This window comes from Brienomyrus brachyistius, chromosome 2 (assembly GCF_023856365.1).
Source record: "Brienomyrus brachyistius isolate T26 chromosome 2, BBRACH_0.4, whole genome shotgun sequence".
NCBI classification, from domain to species: Eukaryota; Metazoa; Chordata; class Actinopteri; order Osteoglossiformes; family Mormyridae; genus Brienomyrus; species Brienomyrus brachyistius.
The window spans coordinates 11,379,865-11,392,842 of NC_064534.1; positions in this window are offsets into that span (position 1 = coordinate 11,379,865).

Here is a 12,978-nt window from a genome sequence, read left to right on the forward strand (position 1 = left end):
TGTGTATATGAATCAGCAGCAAAACTTTACAATTTATTAAATGCCATGTTTTCACTGATTGAAGAAAAACAAACCATGAGAGACCTTATGTTTTCCCGTAGACACTTTTACCCAAAGCCACATACATTTTCTGAGAGAAAGGAGGGTCAGGAAGTCTTAGGAGCAACTGGGAGTTAAAGGCTTTGCTCAAGGGCCCAACAGTGGAATCACTCAGCCCACTATGGAATTTCAACTGGTGACCTTCCAATCACAGACACAGAGCCCTAACCCACAGAGCTATTCGCTGTCTTCGAAGAAGGAAAGAAACGCCAAATGTTTTGCTATATCTCCAGCGGTGTCTCATTATGGGATTATGTAAGGTTTTTATGTGCACTGAAACAAAAATTAAAAGGCCCATTTGGTAGGATAATAGCTTGGAAGGGGCAGGTTAAGGTCTTTATTTATAAGAACCTTTTCTCCTTTTTCACCCAAATTGGCAATTAATCCCAGTGCAGTCCTGACGATCACGCGCATCATCGGGGGCGTCCACTGTCCCCCTAACCCCTGCTGTATGTGTTGCGGGCTGCCATCACGTAGCTCTTCATGCAGTTAACTGGACTCCACCTGCGGCTTAAGATGATTTTCCAGTGGTGGGTGAAACTGCAGGACTGTGACGGGAGGGGCGAGAGTCCCCAAAAAGCAGATAAGCGCGTGTTCGTTCCCCAGGCCTCTTCCACACAGATGGCTGCAGAATGTAGGACAACTGAGCCACCAATGAGGATCCTTCCCCCCCCCCCAAGGCTTTTAATAATAAACCACACACAGAACATGTGTTGATATGCAAAAGTGGCAACTCTGATAAATCCCACCTCAGAAAGGTGTCAAAATTAGATCGGCATTTCTTGACTGGAGTGAGCAGAGGTGTTTAGCTCTGCCACAGCAATTCGCAGTGTGATGCAAACCATACTGACATGTCTTTGTCTACTTCAGGATTTTTTATTAATGTTTTTTTTTTTTTTTTAACAAAACACATATAGAAGTTTATATCCCTTGTAGGTGTAGCACTGCATTTCATTGGGGCTAGCAGGGCATCTTAAGAATTTTTGCTGCTTTGCTGGCTAACCACTGAAAATCAGGCTGCAATTTTTTGTGAGTTAATATAGCTTTCTTAGGTCTAAAGGCGTCCTGGAGGATGCCTCCCACCCTCTCACAGTCTCCCTGCCCCCCTTCCATCTGGCAGAAGGTACCAAAGCGGCCGAGCTGGTTCTGCCAGACTCTCTAAGAGCTACTTCCGCATGGGCGTCCAGATTTAGTGCTCTTGGCCGCCCACCTTCCCACAGATCTGAACGTTACACTAACTCTGCCGACCACCAGCACAGTCACTTTGTCACCATTTGCACAGTTAATGCACTGTTACCAGTACTCATTAATCTTTGATATTTACTTATCTATTATTTACCCCCACGTACTGCTCTGCTCCTTCATTCATTGCCATTCTAAACATTCCATCATTGTTTACTTTTACATTCTGTGTCAGTGAGACCCCCCCCCCCCCCCCCCCCCACACACACACACACACTTATCCCGTCTTTCATGCACTTTATGTATACATATAGCACTGTCGTCTAGGGACCGTTATTTCATGTCACCATATGCTGAGTACTGAATATGACCCGTGTGAAAATAATACCTCACTTGACTTGACTGAAGTGTTTTCCACCACAGCCTGGAAGGTGATACGTGAAGGTCTGCACCTGAAGTCCGTACGAACATCGCTGGAGAGGATTGTTGTGTCTTATAAACATAGAGATTTTCCTCAGCAAATATTTTGCACAACTGTATATGCCATAAATTAGCATAGTGGATGTTGGATACAAAGTGTTCTAAGTCTGGCCACACATATTTTTTCTCTTGCAATTCTTTGTTTGCAAGTTTTCTTTACTTTTTTTTTAAATAGGTGATTATGACAACATCATAAAAAGACGAGATAAGTGGACAGATAATTTGATAAAACGTTTACATGGTATGTTTTTCTGTCTTCCTGTCAAGTCAACAGACCTCCCTAATTAAAGTTATTTCACACATGGAAAAACACTGGTGTTTTCATCACAAAAACATATTTTTGATGAATGGTTGTGTTTAAATAGCCTGCTTTACACATTTCAGATGTTTATTGGGGCAGCGCAAAATGTAATTGTCTTTTGCAACAGAAGTCATAGCAATGTTCTTATATATGTTTGGTTTCCTGATGCACATTGAGGTAGGATGGGGTCAGTTAAGCATGAATCAGTCAGAGTCCCTGTAGTGTAACAAGAACCGTAGAGAAGGTCTTGAAGTACATGTTCAACACATCCTTACTGAAGTGTTTTCTCCTTCTAAAACACCAAATATCACCCAAATTTCCTTTGCACATGTAAAGATTGCCAGTCCCTCTCATGTCTGCAGCCAGAATTCTGAATTCGTGTTCACATAATATCACGAAAAGTAAACAGGAAAAAAAAAATCTGTATTTCGTATTGTCAATTTATTAATTTCTACTTTATAAAGAGGAAAAAAATGTACATGGTTTCTGTAATGTGATTACCTTCTCTAATAAAAAGGACTGCCAAGCAACATAATCTAATGCCAATTTGTCTGCCCAGCCCCGAGCCCCGAGCCCTTTCCAAACCTCTATGTAATATTCTCTCCACATCACTACGACCCAATTTTCAGAAGTATACTTAAAGTAAATGGGTGGCACAGAGGCCTGATAGCACTGGGACTGGGGGCTTTATTCCTGCCCCGGCTATGTCATTGGGGTTAACATGTGCACCCCATGTTGTACTTGTCCGCTCAGGGTACTCAGCTTTTAAACCGCAGCACTAAAATATACAGCTATGCCAATCAGCGTCTCTAAATGTGATGGGGGGCAATAGTGTGTGCCCTGTGCCCAGGGTGCCCTCTGCATTGTGTCCTGTGCTGCCAGAGCCAGTGTAATTGTGAGCCCGTGCTGGATGGATGGATGTGCACAGGGCTGGACTGGCCATTTGGCATTTGTTGTTAATACAAGTGACCACCCAAAACTACCACACACTGTAAAGTATATGCCTATATAGCCAATATAAATAATACTGCATTTGGCATCCCCGCATACTCACTGTAAAATCTGTAAATACATTTAACAAAGTAAATGAATGTCATAATTTATAAATTAGTAAAGCATTCCAGATTTCTCCCACAATCCAAAGACCTGCAGTTGGATCAGTGTCTCTTACCCATAGAGTGTGTTCCCTGTGATTGACAGGTTTCCTATCCAGTCTGTTTGCCTGCCATACTGTAGCTCTGGCGCTGCCTGAAGTGATACCCAAACCCACTAGAATCCCATACTAGATCAGCAGGTATAAGATGGATCTATGGATGGATGGATGGACATAATTGGCTTATATGTGAAAGGTATTTGCCAGTACTTATACATTTGTTGGTAACCAAGAAGTAAGTATGGAAAAAGTTGTGTTGCATTTACCTTGTAATAGATTTTTATATTTATTTTACAAAAAAATGCTTTTATTGTCTTGCCTTTTTTAAGTTTCAGATTCTTTCGACTGACACTAAAAGTTGTATCTTCAAATTGTATAGTTTCTTATTTTTTATCTTGTGACAAAATGTTTTGACAAAAACAGGGGAAACATTGTGTCCCTGTAGGCCTCCAACTCGTTTCAGAAGAAGATTAGATTTGTTTATTAAACAAAAAAAAAAATAAAAATCAGACAAGCCTTTTGAGGTCCTTTTCATTTTGAGGAAGTAGTTTTGCTTGAGCTGTTGGCTCCCCGGGGTTGAAGCAAAACCAATCCTGCAGCTTGCAGATGTGTGCCACACCTCCCACGCAGGTCACTATCGAATTCCGCACCATCCAATCAGCCCACATGCATTCTGAAAGTAAATTATTTTCTTATTGGGAGAATCATTCTACCGGCGTCTGTGGTGTAAAAGATTTAAGAATGAGCTACAGTGAGGAAAAACAAGGGTTTTTTTGTAGATTTTCTAGACAGGAGTAAGGAGCACAAGACAGGATACATACAGAGATAGGGATGCCCTGACTTCCTCTATATTGCTATTCATTCTGACATTTTCTTTCTCTTTATAAATATCACAAATTGCAGCACTGCAAAGTGGTTTAAGGAAGATAAACGGAATAGCACGGCTGTAATAAAACCTGACAGAGGAAATTAACAGCTTCTAAAAGCATTTTTTTTTTTACCGTATTCAGGTTTGCAGCATAGCACCTAGGTGACGAGGATCCTCTGGCCATCTTGCAGGCTGAGCACTTTCGCTCCCGTGTGTCATTCTCTCTAATTATCTCGCAGCAAACCTTCAAATCGGTTGTTTCTGCGAAGTGTAGGCTTTCGCTTCTCTCAGTCCGCAGAGGGCCCTTCCTACATCCTCCTTCAAAGAGCCCGTGTTCGCACTATATAAAAGGATGCTTTATTCATGCAAAGTAAAACTTTAAATGTCGACTACTGAAACACTACTGCGTTTCTAGTCCATCGGAGCCTCACCATTGTGTTCCGTATATCAAGGCCAGAAAATGCAACTGTGGACTCACTGGTGATAACTTACTCTGTCGCCCCAAGACAATAGCTGTGTACCATGAGGAGTTCTTATCTTCTTCAGCTCAGTATTCTTTAACGCTTTTTCAAAACCCACTGTTTCAATATGATCTACGAATGAATGGAGCTGCTTTTTTTTTTTTTTGTAGACCTCTAGAGGGCCTTACATCTGAGTCATTGTCCCCGAGTTCCTGCCAAGTAAGGCAGCTAAAGAAAACAACTCACGCAAAACTAAATTTCTGTAGGTGGACGTTGCTGATAAAGCTATAAGTTGTGGACCGTATTCATGACGCACACGTGAGGGTATGCAGCCAGAGAATGGCTGGGGGATGGATGCTGCCGATGATGAAGTTATCTAGTGACGGAAAGGGAGCTCCGAGCAGAGAAAATGAATAGGGAACTGAAGCAGGCAGCGGCTCCCCGCATTGGATACGCTCACTGGCCCTCAGTTTTAGACGAAGAAAAATGAGCCACATAAGAAGTCGGTAATTGAACACTCCAAATTCAATGTGCATTTCCACTTTAGATTAGAAACATCTGAAGGCTTTGAAGCCCCGGACGGAGGAAGACTACCACTAACACACATCGGTGCAAATCCACTTAGGGCTTCAGGGGTCAGGGCAAGTATTTTATATTCAACTTTAAACGTTTTAATTAATGTTAAAACTCTGGGATGTTCGTTCTGTACAGAGTTCAGGGAAGGGTTTGAACGGCCAGACAGCAGAAAGTGATGATGATTTTGAAGCTATGAAGAGCAGAGAAGGATCATATCCTTGACTGTATTTCCTAGCTGAAAGACCGCATTCTTTACTCTTAAGTCTCAAAAAGAATATCCCCCTGTTTTACTTATTTAACTGAAAACTAATAAAAAATGGAAACTATAATCTGATTTTCAATGAAATTCAGGAATTCCACCAGGGACTGGTGTGTAAATAATTAGATTTGAATAATACTATAATTAAAGTCAAAACCTGCACACTTAGTACGGTTTGCTATCACTTTAGAAGCCTGGACAGCTACTTTGAACTTACAAACAACAGTAACTGAGCATACTTAAACCCAGCTTACTAACAAGTCACAGTAATGTCAATTTTATAAGCTTTTTTAAATAATGAAATAGATCATTTCAGACATCATATCCGACCAATGGCGATTACCTCTGAAAGGAGTATGGATCACAACAACTGACTTGAGAACTGTCTGAACACCTTTTGTCTGGTTAACAGGAATTGGAGGAGGTGATCTATCCATTCATTTCCTAACCCTGATCAGAGCCACAGAGGGGCATGGACCATATGCCAGACAGCACAGAGCAGAGGAGGTATCCCCTAAATTCAATGCCAGTCCACCACAGGACACAAGCACATACACAAACACGTAAGTAAACTCTATGGGCACTTTAGAGACACTGATTATGTCTTTAGGCTGAGGGGGGAACCCTGCTTGATACTAGGAGGACATGCAAAACGCGGAGGCATGCAAAAATGTTCTTCCCATATGAAAGTATCTACAGGGTTCATATAAGACCATCAAGCATTTTTTGATCATATTTCAATTGCACATGACAATGCAGGATGTACACTTGACATTTAAGGCACTCAAGGGACATGAAAATAGGAAACTTTCACATGAATTTTACATTTTATCCGACTCGATAACATATGGCTTTAGTAGGAAATAGATGAATATTGCTTGTTGTTTCTTAATAAAAAAATTTATATTATTCTTATGTTATTCTAATGAAAAACGTGTGATCACTCCACATTCAGTCGGTTTAATTAGACATGAGAAAATTCATGTTATGTCCTCAGAATACGAAGTGAATGCATCAAGCGACAAAGTATGTTACCTTTTCAAAATACTCGTTCTAGCTGTGTGGAACGACGTCCATGGTTCAGCTGAGTTTATGCAAAGAATTATGGATAGAAACTAATACTGACAAAACGTTTATTTAATATGCATTGTTCATCAATGTAGATGTTATATGTTTAACAAAACATTAGTTTAATGTGCATTTTATATGAATAAAGGACATATGACTAATGACACAAACATTTATATGGATTGTACATGAACGTAGGACTTAAATGTTCGACGGTACATCAGTTTCATATGTCAATAAAGGACATATATGTCTTATGACACAGTAAGTTAATATGCGCCTTTAGCCTCTGGACCCCCATGACCCTGAACAGGACAAGCAGGTACAGAAGATGGATGGATGGATGGATGGATTCTATATTTATGTTGAGTGTCATATGAAGAGTTCATGTATTTTAGGTAAAATGAATGATATATTGTTTTTACAAAACTTTTCCATATGGGTAAATTACTTACCTATCATGGAAGTCATGGAAAAATCTTTATACCAAGAAATAACAGGCCTTATCACTTAGAAGAAATCTTGAAGGTAAGACAACCACTGTCAGCTCTTAACTTTTTAAAGTTTCTGCTGCTATATGCTTTCACAAATGAGCCGCTTCGTAAATGTCGGCACAATTCTAAAGAAATAATGTGGACGGAGCCCAGCTCACACTAGAGCCTTGTGTGCTATCGCACTTGTACTTGTACAGGAATCATAAATCACATCCTATTGCACCTCAAGGCATACAGAAATGCTGCAGTGAGGATTGTAAAAACGAAAAGTATGATCATAGTGCAACCAGTTCTCACGTCCCTCCATTAGCTTCCATTTAAGCTTGTCGACTCCGTCTTAATTATAAGGCAGTGAAACGTCTGGCTTGCACTCATCTGCATGAACTCGGTGGATTATATGAGCCGTAATGCTCTCTCTGGTTTCCTTATGCCACCACTGGTGCTGGTGGGATAAAGAAACAATTGTGGCCAGCGGAGCCTTCGGCTATACGGCCACTAAATTACGAGATGGCCTGCCAGCCGTGATAAAGGATGATAAAGGATGATAAAGAATAATAAAGGATTATAAAGAATGATAAAGTATGATAAAGACTGATAAAGTATGATAAAGGATGATAGCGGATGGTAAAGAATAATAAAGGATTATAAAGAATGATAAAGGATGATAAAGAATGATAAAGCATGATAAAGGATAATAAAGGATTATAAAGAATGATAAAGTATGATAGCAGATGATAAAGTGTGATAACGAATGATAAAGGATGATAACGAATGATAAGGGATGATAAAGCATGATAAAGGATTATAAAGAATGATAAAGTATGATAAAGGTGATAAAGACTGATAAAGTATGATAAAGGATGATAGCAGATGATAAAGAATGATAACGAATGATAAAGGATGATAAAGGATGATAGCAGATGATAAAGAATGATAAAGAATGATAAAGGATGATAAAGAATGATAACGAATGATAAAGGATGATAAAGGATGGCCCCTCAACGTCACTCTCTACACCGGAGACACGCTCTTTAATCTACCTTATGCTACTTTAAGCTGCTATGGTCATTTTCTGTGTTCATGTCCCTGTCATTTCCCTTTCTCCACACTTGCACCGCTTGTTTCTTCTCTCCGCCCACTCTGTCTGGGGCAGACACACCCCCCCCCCCCCCCAGAGTGAGCACTGCAGGCTTCTGAAGTGGCTCAGACTCACTGCAGGAGAAGCACCGTCATAGCAGGATGACCCAGCGGACATCACTGGCTGACCCAGCAAAACGCAGGCTGATAGCACGCCGCTCCGCTGCAGCTCTCCACGCCTCGGGGGGATGGGAGGGCCGGCTTCGCTCCCCGCTTTGTTTTTCGTTTTTTATTTCCCATCTTTTTTTTTCATCCTCAGCTCTCCTGTCTTCTGGCATTTTTACACCAACCCCTTAAACTGTACCATGTTAATTGCCTTTGTGTCTGTGTGCGATGTTATTACCAATTATTGTTGTGTCACAGCAGCTTGTAATGCTGTTGTTAGATTCTACTCTAAGTACCATGGGATGGCCAAGTTAGGTAGTGGGATGCATAAAGATAATTTATATGGGACTGCGCGATGTCTCTAAAGGGCAGCATATATGAGGAGAGACAAAAAATATGAACACCGTGGCGATCCACACCTGAGCACTGAATAATTGGCAAAGACACAAGCCTGGCAACAGCGTACCACCCTGTTCCTGAGAGATACTAATGCCTAAACACATTACGACATGCAGATGCTTAAATCTGAGCATTAAGCTAAGTTGTTGTGGCAGACTCAAATACATAGAGGCAGTGCTTGGCAGAGAGCTGCCTTTTAAGAGGCTGTGGCCTCTGGACCTGCCTTTGGAGTCTCTTGGGCTGTGACTCCCACTATGATGGTGACAGCAAAGAGGCTCTGTATCCGACAAAAGGGGAGCAGAATTCTCATTGGGCCTTTTGTGTGATATAGGATTCACAATCTTGATTCACGTTTGATGGGTTAATTTTATAACTGACATGAACTAGCCTTAGCATTTGCCCTTATTCTCGTCGAAGGGCTCTTTCTAGGTGCTTCTGGATCTGTGCAGCTCTCAGTCGGAGGGACAGAAGGCAAGTCAGAGAAGGTAGAAAAGAATAAAAGTTTTCTTCAGGTCATGATTTCAAATGTGTTTTACTATCATGACAATTTTAATATTTTCTACAAAGCGCTTAAACAGTGACTCTAAAAGCAATTTCCCTGATACACCTCATACAACAGCAGCTTTACAAATAGGCAGAAAAGCGTTTGGCGTTTTATATTTTTAATAAGGTGAAGAGGAAAAGCCTGCTCTCAGTTGTATACCTCCTGCTGGCTACAGGCATGTTTGACATCTACCCCAGGCTGACCTTCAGAACCTCCCAGGCAGCCAAAGGCAGGTGGACCACAGCCATACCTACTAGGGGCTAGCCCTGTGTGGCGAGCTTCTGTCCATAGTGGGAGATAATGGAGCCAATCAGTGCTACTTTCATTCATGGTTCCTAATAGACCTTGGCTGGATGACAGAGCTTTAATGCCTTAGTTAATGTTCCTGAAAGCACCAGAGCATGCAGAAGAACGAGGACATCGGAGTCATTGCACTCTGACTGTATTTTACTGATTCTCTTGGTTAAATCGTTTCAGCCTTCCCTCATTCCTGGATCTTTGGCTCCCCCTAGTGGTAGACAAAATGCTCCTACAAAAGATTACAATACAGATTAAATGATGGAACGGGAATTGTGTACCCCAGTACTGTGCTCTGTGCTGCTAGAAATAAGCTCCAGGCCCCCCCCCCTCCATGACACTGACCAGGATTACTGGTTGGAAGATGGATGGATAAAATGATAAATGTTTTAAGCTTCTATAAAAAGAAATAATTGCAGGATATTATTCAGATACAACCAAAGCAATAGAGTGTAAAGTATTATTAAGCAAAGATAGAAATTCATACCCAATCCCCAGGGAGGGGATTAAGAGGACCCATTCTGGACAATGAATACTATTACAATTGTGATGTGGTTTTCAATTAAAATATAAACAAAGATATTAATGTGGAGGAAGAAGACGTCTTCATAATGATGTTCCTGCAAGAGAAAATAGCTTAATGCAGTCTTGGCCGCATGCTTTGTGCAGGTATTATATGCACTTGGGGGGAGATGGCAGCATTACAGCTAAAAGCATCACAGCTGAATTGTAAGCAGAAGTCGTGCCTGTTTCCAGTACTTTCAGCAAAGAAAGATCCACCTTTATTCTACTTTCAAGGGGAGAGATGAGAGACTGATGGAGGTAGGGCTGGTGGAGATGTAGATAGCAGATGTAATGGAGATGGTGCTGATGTAAGGTGACACCAGTGGAGATGCTGGTGATGGATTTTAGGTGGCGGAGATGAGACGCGCGCCGCGGCCTGGCAAAGTCTGCATTAGTGCTTCAAAAGAGCACGACGTTCCCAGTTGATTCATGGGGCAGAGTCACAGTACAGCCATTGCAGGTTCCTGAGAAGAGACACCTAGCACAGCTATAATGAAGCCCCTATGCGAGAATGCGATTACAGACCTGAGTGATCTGCTCAGCGTCAGGCCAGAACCAACGCGATGACGGAGCTCCTTCTCTCCTCCGGTTGCTGCAGCACTTCTGCTCCTGTGTTTCTGGATTTAAGTGTCATTTCTGACGTTGTATATCACAATGTCCTCGTAAATAGGGAGGATACAAAAATCGGGGTAGGAAATCTTGTTGGTGTCAGCAGACAGGTTTTCTCCTGGTACAGCTGTTATCAGTCTGCTAAACTCAGAAAAGACAGAAATTACGTTAGTCAACTCTAATTCAATTTATATGATTTAAGGGGAATCTAAATAGCTTGCTGTTACAAATATGAAACACATTTGGATCTCAGCTGCAGAATATAGTCAAAGATCAAGCACAAAAAAACAACAACAATTTCTGCATGACGTGGAAAGAAGCCGGCCCATTAAATCATTATACCATGGTTTCTGTGTCACCCTTTTCAGCTGTCTCCGGCTGGTTAAGCTGCATTCTTAGTATAATGTGTACACATATAGCTTTGGGTGCCAAATAATGGAAAGCTAGATGTAAAATGTTTATGATCGCCATTAAAGCCTTCAACACACTTGCATTTGTGTCTCTTCGTGATCTAATTCTCGTCAACTGCCGGGCTCACGAGACCCTCTTCATCACGCCGTACCGAAAATTACAAGCACATTTCAGCAAGTCAACAGGAAAATGCTACCAGTAAATATTCAGCAAATCAAACGGTGCTGAGCAGATAATGGATTCTGAACACCAGGCTGTTTATAAGCCAAGCTGTCATCCTCCTGTCTTAGGTGCCCCTTATATATATATATTGCCAGGCTCATATTTTCATTATGTCTCTTAAGCTTGAGGCACAGTGATTGTTTCTTCCTGCACTAAGCTCTCTCTGCTTCTATCTAATCAAAGTATCTATCCACGAAATAGCTCTCTTCTTTCTCATGCCATCTTTGCACATCCCATCTCATGCCATCTATCTCAGCTTACATATGATCAGTGGGGCTCTGACTGCTGCTGGAGATCAGGGCCTATAGGGGGAGGACTGCTGGGCATCTGCATGGGCGGCTGCCTCGCCGCTCCCTATAGCTAGATTACCTGACAGTGATTGTTTGGCCTACAGTCGCTGTCAGCCGTGATCAAGAGACTTTCATGTTCCTTATAATTGCGCCTGTGATTTGTGATCTTGACAGGCAGTATTTTGCTGCAGTATTGCTCGATTGCTTTCTTCACTGGGGTCGGGGAATTATTATGTTTCCCCATGTTGGCAAATTGGGTTTTCAGCTTTTTTTTTTATTCCTTCCGGAAAATCTACTGTTGTGTTGAAACTTTTTTTAAAAAGCATACAGGCCCACTGCACTAGATTAAAACGAAGCAGGCAGCCATACTGTATGTATTCATATGATTATATAAAAATTAGCGAGTTTTGGTTAAAAAATAAGTGTCATTAACATACCAGCTACCCAACTCCAAAGCCCAAAAAAAGAACCAATTTCATAAGAACTAATACAACGGCCTCTCTTAAATGCGCTTAATGTCACCCGAGTTTTACATCCAGTTTTGACCTATTCGATGTGCAGCGCTTCAAGCGAATGCTGTTTATCTCAGTAGACAAAGCAGCCAGTGGGAGGGTTGAGAATATTGGTTTAAATAGGGTATTCAGGCTCCTCAAAAGGCAATTTACTATCTGCCCGGATTCGTGGATTCGCACAAATGAGATCGTTCACTCTTTCACAGCACATTTGCCAGCTCTCCGTATCTTTGTAATGGTGTCTGAAGGTCGTGTTTTAAAATTAGGCTTACCCTTTAGGGCGAGCTAGAGGCGGTCGTACATACAGCCATGGGAAGAGGAAATGAATGCAGATCTATCGGCTGTGGCATCAGCTCCCTTATACCAGCCATGCAAAACATCTGACATGTGCTCAGGGCTGCCAGCTTTGGCAGGAAAGAGATTTTCAATTCGAGAGAAGTCTGCACGCGCATTTAAATGCATGTACTACCTTGCAAATTGTCTTCAGGGTTTGCAAACTACCCCAACGCTTTTGATGTAGCTAATTTTAGGTTTATAATGGAATAATATACATTTGCAGTGTAATGTTTTTCCTTGATTCAGAACAGGTCAGAATCAATGTTAGGATAGGGCTGTGGTCACATGAAAGGTAAAAGCAAAGAGAAGTAACTTTAGCTCCTTGAAACCAGCGCGTAAACCCAGAGTACTTTCCGTTTCCACAGGATCCCAGCCATATATGGCGTTTCCAGCCACATTAACCAAATCTAACATATCTCACAAACTGTTACCAATCAGTTTTCAATATCTATAAACAGTATAAACACCCAGCCCTATTTCTGAACATTCAGGAAAAATCCTAATTTTCTTAGATTATATTAATAATGCAGAATGTATGATTTGGTAAATATTTAATTTCAGTACGTATAAAACGTGCTGCGGCTCTGAATTAAACCGTAGTTTCCGTGTGA